This window comes from Ambystoma mexicanum, chromosome 1p (assembly GCF_040938575.1).
Source record: "Ambystoma mexicanum isolate Mex_15411 chromosome 1p, UKY_AmexF1_1, whole genome shotgun sequence".
In the NCBI taxonomy this organism is placed as follows: Eukaryota; Metazoa; Chordata; class Amphibia; order Caudata; family Ambystomatidae; genus Ambystoma; species Ambystoma mexicanum.
The window spans coordinates 486,548,572-486,565,090 of NC_090921.1; positions in this window are offsets into that span (position 1 = coordinate 486,548,572).

The following is a 16,519-nucleotide window of genomic DNA, read 5'->3' on the forward strand; positions in this document are numbered from 1 at the left end:
CAAGAAACAGATAAACCGAGGTGGACACACATCGAAGAATCTTGGTGTCCGGTAGCGCCATCATCCCTCCCACACCTTCCACCCGTAAAACCACAAGCAAATAGTGGCCCGCTGCTGCCAACAATATCGACAGCCCGCTGCTGGAAGGAAGCTGCCCGGAAATGGCACATCTGCGGCTCGCTAGGCCCTCTGTCTCCCATCTGGAACAACCCCGATTTCTCCCCAGGTCTATTGGCCCATAGCTTCCAACCCTGGATAGCAGGTGGCTTACATAAAACCAGTGACTTCCCTGAGGCAGGAGCACCTATCTCATTTGAAAGATGCAAAGAAAAATTCGGTGTGGGCGAAGGGGAGAGATTCCACTGCGCCCAAATCTGGCACTGGATATCCAACAGGGAGAAATGCTCCAGAGAATTAACAGCCTTAGAACTATCATTAACAACCCCTACAAGCAAGGGCAGAATCTCGACCCTGTATCGGCTCCTAGACAGGGCAGACCCCGCAAAAAAGGAAAGATACATGATTGAATGGGAAATTAACCTGGGAAAAGAAATCAAAGTCGAGGAATGGGGGGAAATCTGGGCCAGGTTAAACAAAAGCTCTCAATGCATCACAAATAGAGAAGGGGGCTATAAACTCTGCTACAGGTACTATATAACCCCCGCCCAAATCAACAAGACCAACCCAACCATTCCCGGAACTTGTTGGCGTGGGTGTCCGACTACAGGATCTCTGCTACACATGGTGTGGTCATGCCCGAAAGCGGAAATCTATTGGAAAGAGATACTCAAACACATCAAGGAAATATCGGGCCTAACCATCCCATGGGACCCTGGAATCGTCCTTCTTGGTGACACGGGCGATGGAGCACTTCCAATGTCAGTCCAAATCCCCAGACTATGCACGCATCTACTCCTAGCAGCAAAAATAGCAATGGCACATGTGTGGAAAAATAAAGAGGGCCCCTCCTTTGCACTTTGGTGGGCGAAATGCTGGGATATAGTGGTGGCCGAGAGAATCACTGCGATTCGGGCAGGCTCCCTGAATAGAACTTTAAACATATGGGACCCATTCATGGACTATGCCGCCAGGATCCCGGCCCTCACCAGGAGGCCTCCGTTAACAAGATGGCTCCAAAGCAGCCATTGAACCAAGACCTCACACCATAGCTATCCAGCGCCCCACAACCCGCCGGCGGAAAAGGACAGGACATTCCATGACGAGTACCGGCCATTCTAACACTTTTGCTCCCTGCACTCCGGCCCTCCCATGATTCGCTTTTGCTAAAACTTATATTGTATGATTACTGCTCTGCGATTGGTGTTGTGATATATTCATTGCTTATATGTAAAACCAAATAAAATGTTGTTATGAAAAAAAAAATGACTTAATTTGGCGGCAGGGAGCCGTTACGTGTTGACATACACAAAGGCGACTTCCCATACTAAATTGTCATCATTTCCACTGCGTAGTGCAAACCTGCAGGACAAAAAGCAGTAGTAGTTTTAATTGCCAACACTGCTTACCGTGCACGCATGGTAAGCAGTGTTCACAATTACACATAAATTCTGTCCGGCATGTGAGGCAGCATTTAATTGTAATGGTACATGGTGCCTCTACAGGCATGTGTACAATGGATCCCTATGTGGTCTGCCTTCCTTATGCTGGTTCATAAAGCAGGGGGACTCCATAGGTATCTCCAAGGTTTGCGCTCGCATGAAAATCCATGCCGCTGCAAATGCTAGGGCATTGTATGACAGTAAGGAACCTCTGAACCATACACATGAAGGAAAATGGAGGGTAACGTTAATGGAAGGCGTAAAAGCTGTATGCAAGGCTTTCACACCTTCCATCAACGTTACGCACCCAGAGAACATGAGCTTCAATGTGCAAAATCTTTATTCATTCATTTTACACAATGTTTTTACGTTACTCCTCAAGCAAAATGTGCCCCATTGTGTTTCTCTGACCTGTGATTCTTGAGTTCTGTGACTTCTGCCAAGTGTCCAAGTTTCACCCTCTGTGCTATAATCATGTTCAATGGGATTCAAGAAATCTTACCTCCCATAGCATTTTTTATGGGTGACCATTCCCACCCCAATCGTTAATCTGTCCATTTAATCTAACTAAAACGACCACAGTGAAATGGGGTAGATTGTCGCACTGACCACTAAGGCGAGGCAGCTGCGGCCCCATGAGGGATGTCATTTAATGTAGGTGCTGCAACTACACTGGCACTGTTGGAGGCGCCAAGCAGCTGATGTGAGCTTAAAGAAAACTGTGGGACTTGTGCCAGGCTGTGCTGACCAATCTCTAGCAGGCAAGCACTTTCTAATGGATACAAGCCAAAATACAGCGCCCAACATAATACCTAAATAATGCATTAAGAATCAGAAGACGCTCAGCAGGGCAGTACATGTTCTGTAATGCTGAGAAACCTGTGCTCACAGGAGAAGGGCATCCAAAATATAGGGCAGTACATCTTCTGCATCCCTGGGCACACCTTGCCATACAGCCTCGACAAAGCAAGATCACCAACAGTTAAGGGCATGTCATGATGCTCCACAAGGCCAGCCTTAGGCACTGGCGAACTGGGTGGTCGCCCATGGTGTCAGACTCATGTAATTTGCCATTTTTTTTCTGACAGAATTCGAAGGAGACACCCGCAAGCTATGCTCTAGGACTCCCCACTGTTATTGCTGACCCCCAAATCAACATCGACAATTTGTGAGTCAAATTCGACCAAAACAGCGAGAGCAAGGCATCCAGCCAAATACTCTTTCTTCAAGATACCTTGGGGTCTTCAATGTTTTAGGGTTATCATTTTCCCCATAATTAGAGGAAAATCATTATTTGTTTCCCAAGACACAGAGGAAAATATCTTGCTACCTTTTGTCTTCTGTTCTTTTTCTTTTGTTGAATTCTTGAGTTTTAGTGGGTAATTGTAGGTGGATTCCAGAATATCTTTTGGTAATCAGAGTACCACTTCAAGTTATATATCTCAGGATTGGCATGCCTACATGTTACAGCATGCACAACTCACGGATATACTTAACCTAGGTCATTCCAACCACCCCACCTACACTCCGTAGGCTATGTTGGACTGACATTGCCCACCCAACACAGGCGATGCAAGGAACCAAATAGCAGAGTTTGGACCCATAGTGCACTGGTCATAGCATGCATTGCTCAGTGCACTGGTCATAGCATGCATTGCTCACCTTACAGTCTACCTCACAGTCTACCTAAGCAGCTACACGCTTCGAGGAACCCCTCCAGATCCATTAATACTCCCCCTAGCGACCAAATATAGACCATGCACATCCAACCAACAAATAATCCAGACTGCACTTTCGAAGAAGGATTCAGTGTTGCAGAGTTTAGCACATCCCAGCTGTATGCTATACAACAATGGCAATGGTCACTGCGTCTCATGATCTTTCACACAATTATTATGGAGAAAATGTAGATTATTCTGAAATGTTCCCCATGGAACAATCTTTCTCTGGTGCTCACAGCTCATGCCTCCCGCTCTCTTCCAGCTGCCATCCCAGGCACTGCAGCAGAGTCTATCCATGCCCTGGTTCACCATCGTTTGGGCAGGTACCCTGCTGCATCGGGCATGGGATCATGGGCAGTGGTCTGCCCTCACCATGTCTGCAGCGTCACCGGCCGGCTCAGGTTTTGGAGCCAGGAGATGAACGCACTGATTTAAATGCAAATTCTGGTTATTCTCATTCTGCTCTGCATTCATTGCGACAGTAGCAAAGCATGAATTTTCCAGAAATTCATTATAACATTTATAGATCCGAGTATATGGCATAATCCATATCACTAAAGCAGCTTTTTATGACTCCAGACATAAATATGTACACTCACTACACCAAGAGAGCGGCATACATTATAGGACAGAATAATACAGTTTATGCGCAGCACTTCTTTTACATTAGTCAGACCTTGCTCTTTTTGTCATTTTTTTTCTGATCAGTAACTGCATTATCCGGATGTGGTGACTGCAACACACAATCAGAGGTAGACTGTTCTATAGGGAAACTGGAAGATTTCCCAAAAGGCCTATGTCTCAGAAAGAACAGTCCGGATGGGTCAGAGTCAGTCACAAGTCAGCACTACCTCCCTCTAAGCGCTGGGTTGGGATTTGAAAGGGGGAAAGAACACTGACACTGAGGAGGGAGGTATAGAGGGTTACTGAGTAACTGAGTATAAGGCTGAAGAGAGGGTGCCCTGGAATGCCCCCCCCAAACCGTTGGACATGACAGCCAGAAAAGTTAAAAACGCACAAAGCCACTCACTATTCGGACAGCCCCCAGGAGGGCCAGGGACAACCACGTATGCGGAAATATACTCCCTTAAACAGCCATTCAAGCCTTATCCAGTGAATTTGTTTATGGATACAGGTGCTTCAACATTGGTTGTTGGCAAAAAATGCCTCGATTGATGATGTTGACTAATGCTGAGAAACCATGGTGCTGAAACAACTAGGGAAACCATGACATAGCAACATTAGTCACAAAGTATACTCGCAGCCATTCACGAAGATACACAAATATAAATGCGCAGACATGAAGAACATGCTTACACAGTTCTGTTAAAAGCTTTTTTTATTTTTCCCATTAGCCAAGTGTAGAAATGCTGAACGCAAGGCAACGAAGAGATGCAGAGCAAGCTTGCAGATGCTTATTGCAACTAACCCTATGGAACCCCAGGATCATGTAAGCAGCCTGGAAGGACCAAATATGACGAACCTACGGGAGATGTAGCACGGTATTGATATGTAAAGAAACCATAGACTAACTGTAAGTGTAGTTGTATGAAGCCACAGGCCTCGATGAGAAACAAGGTAAAGCAGAATTAGGCTGCACAAAGCATGAAGCCAAGGCTTGCAGCCAAGGTCAGAGACAAACAGCACACTCCAAAGCTAATACGACAAGGAGCCATCTGCCGAACATTTTTATAAATCCTCATAAATTGCAGGTCAGAGGGCTCGATTTTGCGGTCTTCATTCACGTGGTACAGCCGATCCAGACAATGATCATTCACCCACAGTGATAAGACGAGCAGATCTCAGCAACACAGACATGAATTGAAACATGAAATCTTTAACAACGTCCAAAAGCTCTGGGTACTCTCACAGGCAGAAGTGTTAATATTAACAGTTATATTGGGAAAAAATTGTAATTCTCATCACCTTAAGGAGGTGCAGAGAGCTCTGAGAACAGAGCTGGGTCCCAGGTCTAGTGAGACACATTTCAGAAAATCAGGGAACAGAACACCAGGGGTGAATGGTAGAGGGCAAGGGCCAATGGTAATCCTGCAACCCTGAAACAATGTAACAGATCGCTTCTTGGGAGGGGGCAGACCAGCCACCTGAGATGAGAGGACCAATGAAACCATATCTGTAGGTGCTATCCATAAGGGATACCCCTCCAATCATTCAACCAGAAGGACTCATAGGTTTTTCATGGAATGGCCCATGTTGTGACATCAGGAGGGAACAAAATGGCCCGACACGGGCTCAGGAGCAGTAATTCTGGGATTTTTCAAATTTCCGGTATGATCCCTGTCAGTTTGTGTAATAAACAAAAGTTCTAACCTGGTCTTGGCTGAGTCATTTTTTTGTAACTGGCGGAGGGATTTTGGGCCCTGGGAGTGGAGACGGTGAGCGCGTAGTAACCCCCAGACCTCTGGCATACCTAAGCCAACAATTTAGTAGCAGAGGATGGCTGGCTACGCCCATCCGGCATAAACCGCCTCTTCCGCCACAGCGCCTGGAGGGCTGCGGGACACCTTGTGTAAAACAATCCCTACGGGGAGGTCCACTCCCGTGCAAAGGCCATCAGGAGCCAGCTTTGAAATATCCTGCCCGCAGTCCGTGAGGAGTCCAGCAGACCAGAAGGGTGAAGTGGCAGCTTTGGGAGAGTCAGTAGCCGAATAACATCAGCAAATCACGGAATGTAAGTATTGACTCAGCCACTCTGCAACTAAGGGGGGAGTGGTAAAGTAATGTTGGGTGTGGGGTGGTAACAGGTATTGTTGAGTATCTTCTGAAGTATTGTCGAGTATTGTAAAGCATAATAGGAAAAGGAGCAGAGGTAGATATCATTTCTGTGGTTAGGAAGCATTTGGTCTTGAGGATGAAGGTTCTGTGGAATAACCTAGACTATTGACTTAAGGCAGGAAGACAGCTGTGGGTACATGTCAGGGTCATGAAAATGTTTGTGTAATGAGAAATTGGTATTGTGAGCGGTGTAAGTGGTTTCTAGTACTCCCATATTTAGTGAAGCAGTGACGTCACCCATCAGGTCTGTGTATAGGACTCGGAGAGCACAAACAGGTAAAGAAGTTGATGTTGAGAATTACAAATTGATGGAGTAGGCTGTTTAGAGGAAATGTGGGGAAGTAGAAACATCCATGACTTCTTCAAAGGTACTGTGAATCATTTTCCATATTGAACAGGGTACACCAAATGGACTTAGGCAACATACAGATGGAGAGCATTGTTGTAATGGAGGTCCCAACCTATATATATATATATTGAATCAACAGCTGAATGAAGTGGAGACCCCCCCCCCTCTTAAACCCAACCAGAGAAATTCAAAGAGACTTATGTGGTGTACAATTATGCGAAAATGTTTTTTTGTAATGTTACAACATACTAGTATTCAAAGGCGTTGTGTTTATAATGTCGAAAATGGTATTACCATGAGGTAATAAGGTGGCAAAGCACTGAATGGACAATAAGATATTCTGCACACAGATAGAACATCGTTCTGGCTAAAATGCCTTTAATGAAAATGCATGTAACCAAAATGTGGCTTGAACAAGAAGAACTGCGGAGCTCAAAGTGTGTAATGCTGAGATCATTTTAAAAGTTGAGACGTTCAGGGACATCAAGCCTTCAGAAACTTGATTAAGGGGCAGAAACCAGACAGACCTGGTCGAAACCCTTATCTGAAAAGTCCAGCTGCACCAATTATAAGTTGAACTGAGCACCGAAGCAGAGTTAGGAATGCATGTTAGAGCGTATTTCATTTTTGAAGGTTTTAGTCCAATTAAAATTAATTGCCCAATGAGCTAATTTAATGATGTAGTTGCTTAAGACTGTGCAGGGAGAGGTGGGGGCATTTTGCTCCCTCCCATTTTGCTATAAATGAGCTCTGTGTAATTCTGTGAGGAGGTTCTTTTTGAGACAGGGAACTTGTCCACAGCAGATAGGGCTGTGCTGTGTCAGCTATGATGAAATAAACCCTTATGAACTTAACACTCTCTGTGCTGATCCATTTGAGTGGTCCTTATTGAACTGTGTTGGAGTATGTGAATCCTGCACCCCAACCTCTTCAAGGTGCAGCTATCTTATTTTACAGGTACTAGTGGGTGTGCACTGACCTTTGGGCCCGTCAGAAGACTGTGCGCCCTCCTGTACATTTGGCAGCAGAGGACGGTTTCTGACCTTCAATCATTGATTAAAAAACGACACCTAATGGCCGTTGACAAAGTAACTCTAGGTCTTCGGCAATATCACGAGTCCTTCGCCATTTCGAGCTGAGTGGACTGTGAAGCTCCCCATAGACAATGACTTCAGGCGGGGCCTGAAGGGACCCGGCACATCCCAGCGGACCAGACGATAACCTGAAGAAGGTGGTGATCGAGAGGGTCGGGAGAACAGAAGGTGAGTGAAAAGCTGCCATAGCCAATAGAGATAGGAACACGGGGAAAAAGAATAATGGCAGTCAAGATGTGGGAACAAAACAAATACGTTAACTGCATTAAAAAAAATAATTACAGGAGTAAAATATGAATGAGGGACATGCATGCAGGTTTTCAGGGTTTGTGTCTGACTTTGTTACATGTCACGCTATGTATGTGTCTAAATTTGTATGTTGCGGCATGTGGCTTGCTTCGTGGCATAATTGCGTGTGCAGTTAAAACAGTGGAAAAAGTATAAAAATGATATTTGAAGCTGAATAAAAAATTGGCGTCAAGCCAAGGTTTTGAAATTGCAGAAAATTGCATCAAAAGAAGTGGTCAGATATTTTAGTTTAAAGCACACAAATTCATGGTGATTGCAGCCCAAAAAGAGTTAGACAACCTGTCAAAAGTGAAAAATGCTGGTACACTTTAAGCGAAAACATTGTGTTTCAAACCAGCAGCTATGGAGTTAAAGTTGTATTTCCTTGTAGCAGGCAAGATAACTGATAGATCGTGCTAAGAACGATACATTTTCACATTTAAATGGCTGAGTTATGTTTGATCTATGGAAGTACTGTTCTCGTGCATTAAGCGCACTGCGCGAAAAAGGAATGCAACATGTGGCAATGTTTTAACCGTGAGGTGTAGGGGAGGTCCGGCTAAGAAACAGGAACTGCGAGCCTGGAATGTGTACAAATATATAAACTGATTGAAAAATTCTCAAAGCCAAAACAGATCTCTGGTTTTGTTAGAATGTCTGTATGAGGTTGCAAGTACTGATTAAAGATAGTATTTTTTTTGTGGTTGTTTTAACATCAGAGAAGCAGTTTGGAAAAACACAGCTGAGAACGAATATGTAAAAGGGGGTTGGCAAGAGAAATAAATCAAGCCCCTCAATAAAAGTCCACGAGAGCGCGGTGATCAAAAAAAGAAAGGAATGTGCAAATAAGGATCCCTTGAGATAAGCACGGAAGAAGCTCTCCAGGCGTGCCGTGTAAGTGATTGCCTTAATCACACAGAATATTATAAAAAGACAGGCTGTAGGTCTCGTGGAAACAAGGCATGAAAAGTAGATCGCAAAATGCAAAGAATCATTCTGAGCATTGTTGTGAATTATGGAATAAAAAGGACCACATTAAAAGGTAGGGGAAATACACTAGTGCAGTTACATGTGTTAACCACGCGCTAAGGGGATATTTATTAATGAAAACAGCAGCTAAATATTTCCGTGGGATGGCTGGGAAACGGAGGGCTCAGATCTGGCTGGGTCATCACATTTTTGTTATTCTTGACTCGTAGTGGGCATGCTAAAAGCTGATGTAATTGTGAGGTTATTTCAGTGATCTATAGAATGTTTGAGTGCATGTGTGTTAGATATTGCATTTAATTTCAAAGACAGAGTGCATTGCATGCAGAATGAATGGGTTTTACAACAGAGCAGCCCAGCAATTGTAGGAAAAGGGCTTGATTGCATGTTAATGCATCCGGCCTGTTGGGGGAAGCACTGCAAGATTCTTTCATTTTAGTACTGGTAAGCGGAGATCCCAGTTCTTAGGAGCGGATGGCTAAAAGCTAGGCCCCATTGTGGAGTTTCAAGGAAAGGCATACATTATTGGGGTGACCTGGAGGGTCTGGGGAATTAACAAGAATGATTAATTCTGATAAGGATGAATGAGCGCGGACGAAAAGACATCTTTTACGCGCTGCCAATAAGGTTAACAAGAAATGCATTATTACTGATAGCCTGTACGCGCCTCATTCGGGTTATGAGAGGCATCTGTGTGGGAACATTCAGGATTGCCTAGAGGCCGTACTCTCAGTTCAACACACTATGCGGCTGTGCAGCACTTAAGACAAGCATTTAAAATATATAAAGGATTACATGAGATGCCAGGATCACACAGCGTTTAAGGGGTGTAGCTGGGATTTGTACCAATATTGCAATTCCAAGCAGCTGAGCACTTTCTCTACCAGATCTTAACACAAACTAAAACAACCTAATGTTAGAAATGACTTTCAACGTCCGCAAACCGCATTTCCAAACCTGACAATTTTTAAAACCAAAATGTTACAGAAGGGGGTTACACAACGTGGGAATGATGTTAGCATCAGTTCTCCATTATCAAAGGGATTTCCCGCATTCAAGTAGGTCCTATATGTTTTGACCAGGATCACTGTACCGTCTGCTGGCATAACAAGGATACAAGTATGAACACATTTGCTGCACAGTCTCGAATTTGCATACTTGGTTGCCACTGGGACGGATATTCTTGCACATCTTATAAGGGATTGCTTCATTTTTAAGAATGCCCAGATGAGCAAGCTAATTTTAACCCCTATCTGGTGCAGGAACAGTGCTACTAATCGCGCCGCTTCTGCTGCAAACCCAAGTAATTGTGCAGGTATATTTGTGAACTTCAGATTTAAAAAATGGTTCAGCCAGCCTCACTGGGATGTGCCCTTCTGATCCTTCACATGAACACTTATCCCTACAATAAGTGCTTAACACACTGAGACAACTTCTGAACCCCCGTGGATGAATATGGATTTTAACTTTGGCAATTGTGCACGATCAGCAACGTTCCCACAGGGGAAAGTAACGCTACAAAGACTGTGTTACCCAAACTATGTATTCCACAATGAAAACGAAAGGCAGTGCATGTTTTAATTGATCAAGGCAGAATGTACTTGTCAAAACCGTCAGGCAATGGGGTTGAAGCCTCAGCAGCATGCAATTAAATTTTCCTGGCATGAGCTATTTTAGCCCAATGTAAACTGGAATATTGCTTTAGACCAGGCAGCATTGTGGGGGCCCTGGACAGCCACCCATGAGCCCTCCAATAAAAACATCTCTGGGGTCTACTGTCGTGTGGCAAGGAATGAGAGATTCCTAATAGCATGGAGCATGCAGAAGCCAGTAGGCATTGTGGTGCTACTGAAAAGAAGGGGCTTGCAGAATTACAGCAAAAGACATACACTACGGGCTGCGTGATGAAGCATCGGCTGTGGTTATAAGACAAATAAATATATATTATAGTCACTGTGGATGAGCTGCATGTTAAGATAGAGTATTAAGCGAAACACATAATAGTGGTTAATATAGCAAAAGGGGAAGAGGTACAGACACTGCTGGGGGAAATGATAAAGGTGGGCAACTAAAGGAGGGTTGACAATTTTGCGAGAAATGAGAAGGGATGGTTCTGCGCCAAATACACTAGAAAAGCATTCCATGATTTAGGGACAACACGGGGGAGCTTAGCCCTGTGGCATTAGCCCCTTTGGAAAATGAAGACAGCAGTGGGTAACAAGGAGTCCATGAGCAAGAGCACTGGGAAGTATCGCAGGATTTAAGAAATGCTTGCTCCTCGCATTGCATGTCGGAAAAGCTTCTCACCTAGGTAGGCCCTGCACAGACATGTGTGTCTGTGTTTATGTATTGTTAAGTGCTGTATGGAAACAGAATGCTAGCATTAGTGGTGATTTTTAACACTAATGTTGCAGGGTGAGCGTGCATAACTGAATTGTTAAATGAGGATTTTAATCCTTGCATGGGAAGGGGGAATTCGAAGCTGTGTATGACCATCCTGCGCACCCAATGGGGGAACCAGCGATGACAATGAAACAGGTCTTAGCTCCATTTCTATTCCGTTCCATTGTGGGGTGGCAAGCAGCCTAGTGCAGGTAGCCAATCTGGCCCTGGCCGAGAATCACAGAAAATACTTGCTGGGTCATTGCGCCAGCAGTCACAATGGCACATTCATGCAGGACTGCCAGCAACTTAGGCAAATGGAATATGGCAGTCAGTGTGTGAATGTTGCTTTCTACAGCATGCGTGGCTTTAAAGGAGCCAGAGAATGGAGGTCAGAGCCTAATTTAGCTGTCTCTTCACTCTCAACCCCTTTCTGGGCTAGCAGAGATCCTGTAAAGGGCAGTCTGTGTCTGTGCATATCTGTGAATGCCACCAGCCTCATACATGTCACTCAATGGGGTTCTGTTGTAAAAACAAGGAAAAGATATTGAAGCTGAATACCTCAAAAGGAAATACACCAAACGCAGGTTACAAAGGAACGTACAAAGATCTTTATTTTATACTGAACAGTTTCAAAGGACAAAGTAACCGATAGCTATCAGGCCCTCAGTACAACACAGCAAACTCCAGCGTGGTTCGGTGTGTTCAGTGAGTGGGACTGTACATTAGAATAGTCTCTCTTTATATACCTTTGAAAACAGCATTTTCAACCCTACTGCGAGTTAATATTGGATAATGCATTACAGATCTAGGGTTCGCGGCGAGTTCACACATCTGTACATTTAGGGTTTGTCTTTAATACATTCGCCAACAAGCCTCAATGGCAACAGTGTATTTTCTCGCAGAGCCTTCTCAAACAGTTTTATACAATGTAATCAAACAAGTGTCCACAGTTCAGTATTTGGATACATTGTGTTTGACATATGCTCGCGGATAAGCTTCATTGGCACAGGTAATCCTCTACACACAGGTCAGTGAAGGACAAGGTCTCAGTTTATGACCCTAACATGTGGCCTGCAGGCAAGTTACACATTAGTTTGTACACAGAGTTCAAGACGGCCATGTTACATTCGGAATGACACTGTCCACCATTTTAGACACAGGGTGACTTTACAGAGAGAACCTAAAATGGCAGATAGACCTAAAATGGCGGTTTACATTAACGCTGAGGTCAAGACCTTGCGATGCGGATTTCCTTGCACATGGATTATAAGCAGCTTGCCGTAGGCCAATACGTGTATATTCATCAAATAGGAGTCACGATATAAGTTCCCGTTCAGCACTGTTTGGACAAGTGGCTTTCATACCCTTTGGTTGCAGACACCTTAATTCAGATATTGCTGTATTTCTGATATGTGGACTTTTAGTTAAGTTCATTGTGTGTGTGTGTTGTATGGCAGAGGAGCAGGGTTCCCAGTTTTTGTGAACTGCCTTTGGGGGTGTTGATAGGTGCTTTATTTTAGAAAATTATATTTGTGTGCATTATTTGTTAATGCCCTCACATTAGTCCAGACCAGGTGTCCGTGAGCTGGGAAAAAAACATTGCCGACATTTCAGTGGATTCCAGGCTGTTTAGACTCAAAATTAGACCAGGATTTGTGATGTCATATGTCTGTGGGCTTGGACAGTAAAGTGCACATCTTGGAAGGCATTTTTTCCAAAATGCCTTCCAGAGGGAGAAGCCACCGGCACACTGGGTGGGGTGAGGTGGCCTAGGTCACTCCCAAATTCCAGTCAAGACATGTATGCCCCACCAACTTCCAAGTCACCAGCCACCACTGGGCTGAACTGACCCTGGCAGCTGCACCAGTTGAATGTACCAGCGCTGTGTAAGACTTACATTTGTGACTCTAAAAGAGTAGCCTTTCCTCCATGATTGGCCAGTGAGCAGCTCATCTGGCACAAAGTCATGTGTATTCTTTCAAAGAATACTGAGAGTTGCGTACTGCGGCACCCTGCACTTTTAGAGCCTGTGAGGATTTTTGGGTGATGCCTGCAAGGATGGCGGTGTAGTAATACAATTTAACACTGATAAGGACACGAGAAATGAATGAGCACGGTGTTCTTTAAGTATGGCAGGGAAAGGAAAAGGCTGGAGGCATTAGCGTTTATAATATTGAAAGAGAAGTAATGACACAGGGATTTCGTCCCACCAAAAGGATAAGAGGTAGCGGAAGTGACATCTCAATGACCCTTGACCTCTGAAGATACTATAATAGAAACATTTTAAACATTTTTAAATTCTTAGGGTAGCAAAGGGGACCGCGGGTAAACAAGGGACACCCCCAGGGGGAGCAGCCACGACCCGTGGTGACCCCCAAATGACTTCCCTGCATTGGCACTCCAACGATAAAGTGCAACAGAGTGTAGCATGTAACCAGGCATGGTATGAGCAAGGGTTATTTTACAGCTACAAAAGTAGTGTTAGAATTAAAGGAGGTAGTGATAAACTTCATGAGATGAGGAGCAAGAGATTTTACATGGGGTTTTAAATCAACGTGCAGGCAGGAGCAGGCACTGCCCTGTAGCTGAATGGTCCATTGCCGTTCATGCGTTCTATCATGTTTTTTTATAGAATGCCCCTGAAATTAAAGGAGGTTACTGGATCACCTGCGACCGGCTTTTGGGAAAATTTGGGGATAGCACACATGTAGTGAAGGGGATTTTTGGGGTGCTCCTAAGAATTTCTTCTAGGAGCTCCACTGTGACTGGTAGGACAGTCTGCATGGAGTCATACCAGGGGTGGTAGGTTACAATTTTGAGACCTTGTCAGCCGGAGTGGAAAGCATTTTGTTAAATGAAAGAAAAAAAAAACTTTCAGTTTTGAGACGGGTGGTTGAGATTCTGGTACCATAGGAATTAGATGAATGAAGAAAGACTTGAATGACAAAGCGTGAAAGCATGATGATAGTGTTGAGGTTACCAAGGAAAGCATGATTATTTAGGGCATGCCTTAGTTAAACACTGGCAGTTTTGAAGGCATGAACGCGCCAGAAGACCAATGAGATTGGGTGAGTGAGAAGTAAAAGATTCCAGTATTTTTGCAGCATAATGAATATAGCCAGCGGTATGACCTGGCAGAGGAAGAAGGACATATTCTTAGAAATTCAGGCGCAGACTGCGAATTATGAACATTTACAGGCATGAGTTAGAAACAGATGGCCTCCAGGAAAATAAAGGCAGCCATAGACTAGGGAAATATGGCAAATAAATAAAAGAGCGAGCAGAATGAAATAAAAATCAAGAAGGACAGTAGTGTTTCAAATAGAATTCTGGGGGGACACCCGAGATAAAAATGTAAGAATTCGGGGGGACACCCGAGATAAAAACGTTAGAATTCCGGGGGGACACCCGAGAGAAAAACGTAGGAATTCCAGGAGGACACCTGAGCTAAAAAGTAAGGATACTGGGAGGACACCCGAGAGAAAAAGTAAGGATTACCACGGGGGGGACCTGAGACAAAAACATAAGGATTCACCTTGTTCCTGCGCTTTAAAGAGTGGTCAGAAGAAACATCAACCCAGAGCCACATAATTGGGGACAATAGGCTACGGTGACGATTAAAGACGGCACAAATGGGGTTTGTTTAAACCCTATGTCCGGGTATTCATTAGAAGGCATTTATATGTGTGTCCAGCTGGTGTTTATCTAGTCTGTCAAGTGTCTGTCATATATGTCCTGTTGTATGTCAAATGCAAGGAATTTTGTCTCCTTGTTGGTTGAAATCAAGTAAAAAGTTGAATGCGATTCTACAGTTGAGAAGGAATCGCACATAGATTGATGATCTCAAGTAAATTGGAAGAGAAAAAAAAATGTAATAATTTGCGGGAAGGGGCTGGATTGGAGCTCGCTGCATTTGATGCTCGCTCATAGTAATGGGAGGGTTTGGACTCACATAAGGAAATCAATAGAAACAGAGTTAAGCCCGGAAAACATTGCTCCGATTGGAGGAGTGGGTTAAACGTACCGGCCACAAGATGTTATGCCACGGCCGCAAATTTAGCCTTAATCTAAAGCCATTTTTACCACGCATGGCAACTTACTTGCATGCCACATATACAAACAAAAAGTTAGAAAAACACTATGCTGCTCTTGAATTGTAAAAATATAAGAGCAAGGAAAGGAGGAAGAGCCTCCAGCAGCTTGGTTGAAATATGCGCTGAGGGGGAGTGGAGTGAGACACCTGCAGCAATGCCTGCACCGCCTGAAACAGGAGCTGAGGGAAGTAAGCCTAAGGGACTTGGCCCATTAAAGAGAGCTAAAAGCAACCACAGGTTATAGTAACCCCGCTTGTGAGCCACCTTCATACAGTAGTAGCAAAAAGCAAGAGAAGGTTATGAACAAGAATCTCACATCCCTAGCCAAGGGACAAGGGGAGACACAATGATGCTTTAATGAAGGAGAGGATCAAGCACAGACAAGGGCATCTCTCAACAAGGGAGAGAGGGAAGGAAGAGGAAAGAAAGTGAAGACAGAACTGATGAGATAGCATTTACAAAGGACGAATGGATGGGAGGACAAATCTCATTGAAACTCGATGGGAAAGGAAGTGATGATGGGAGGCCTAAGGCGGAGTTAGATGAGGCACAGATAAAAGAAAAAGAAGGAGTTAAGGGACAGAAGGATAAGAAGAAAAGTTAGGCTAAGGCGAGAACAGCTTTATCGCGAAGAGCAAGGAAAGCAACTCGATCGCAAACCAGAGAGCAGCCTATGAACGTGACAGACAGAAACAGCAAAGGTCAGAAGAAAAGCAAAGGTACATGAAAGAAGGGATGAGGAAATTCAAAGGAAAATGAATATAGAGATAAGAAAAAGGGAGAAGATAGGATCAGAGAAGAGGCGAGGAAGAGCAAAAGGATTGGACACAGAAATAAATAAACAAATAAGTAAATAAATAAATAAATCAGGAAATACTGAAAGTGAGTGGTTATCTTGAATAGAAAATGAATAAAAGGGACAAGAGATACTCTCAAAAGCATAAAGAAAAAGAGCAAAAAGTGGAAAACAAATAGCATTTATGAAGTTTCCTGGCTAACAGAAAAAAGGTGCATTGGGCAATAAAAAACATCAGGAGACAATGAGGACCAAGAAAAGGAGTATGGCTGATAACATTGGGTCAATTAAACAAAGGAAAACTCGCACAAACCATTTTAAAGTAAATATGGTGAAGTAAGCAAAACAACTTTTGAATGCCAGTAACAATTTTGATTTATTTTACAGACAAGCTATGGACCTCTTGCGTGTAAGCACAAGAAATTGTCTGCATGGCCTTAAACTAGGGAG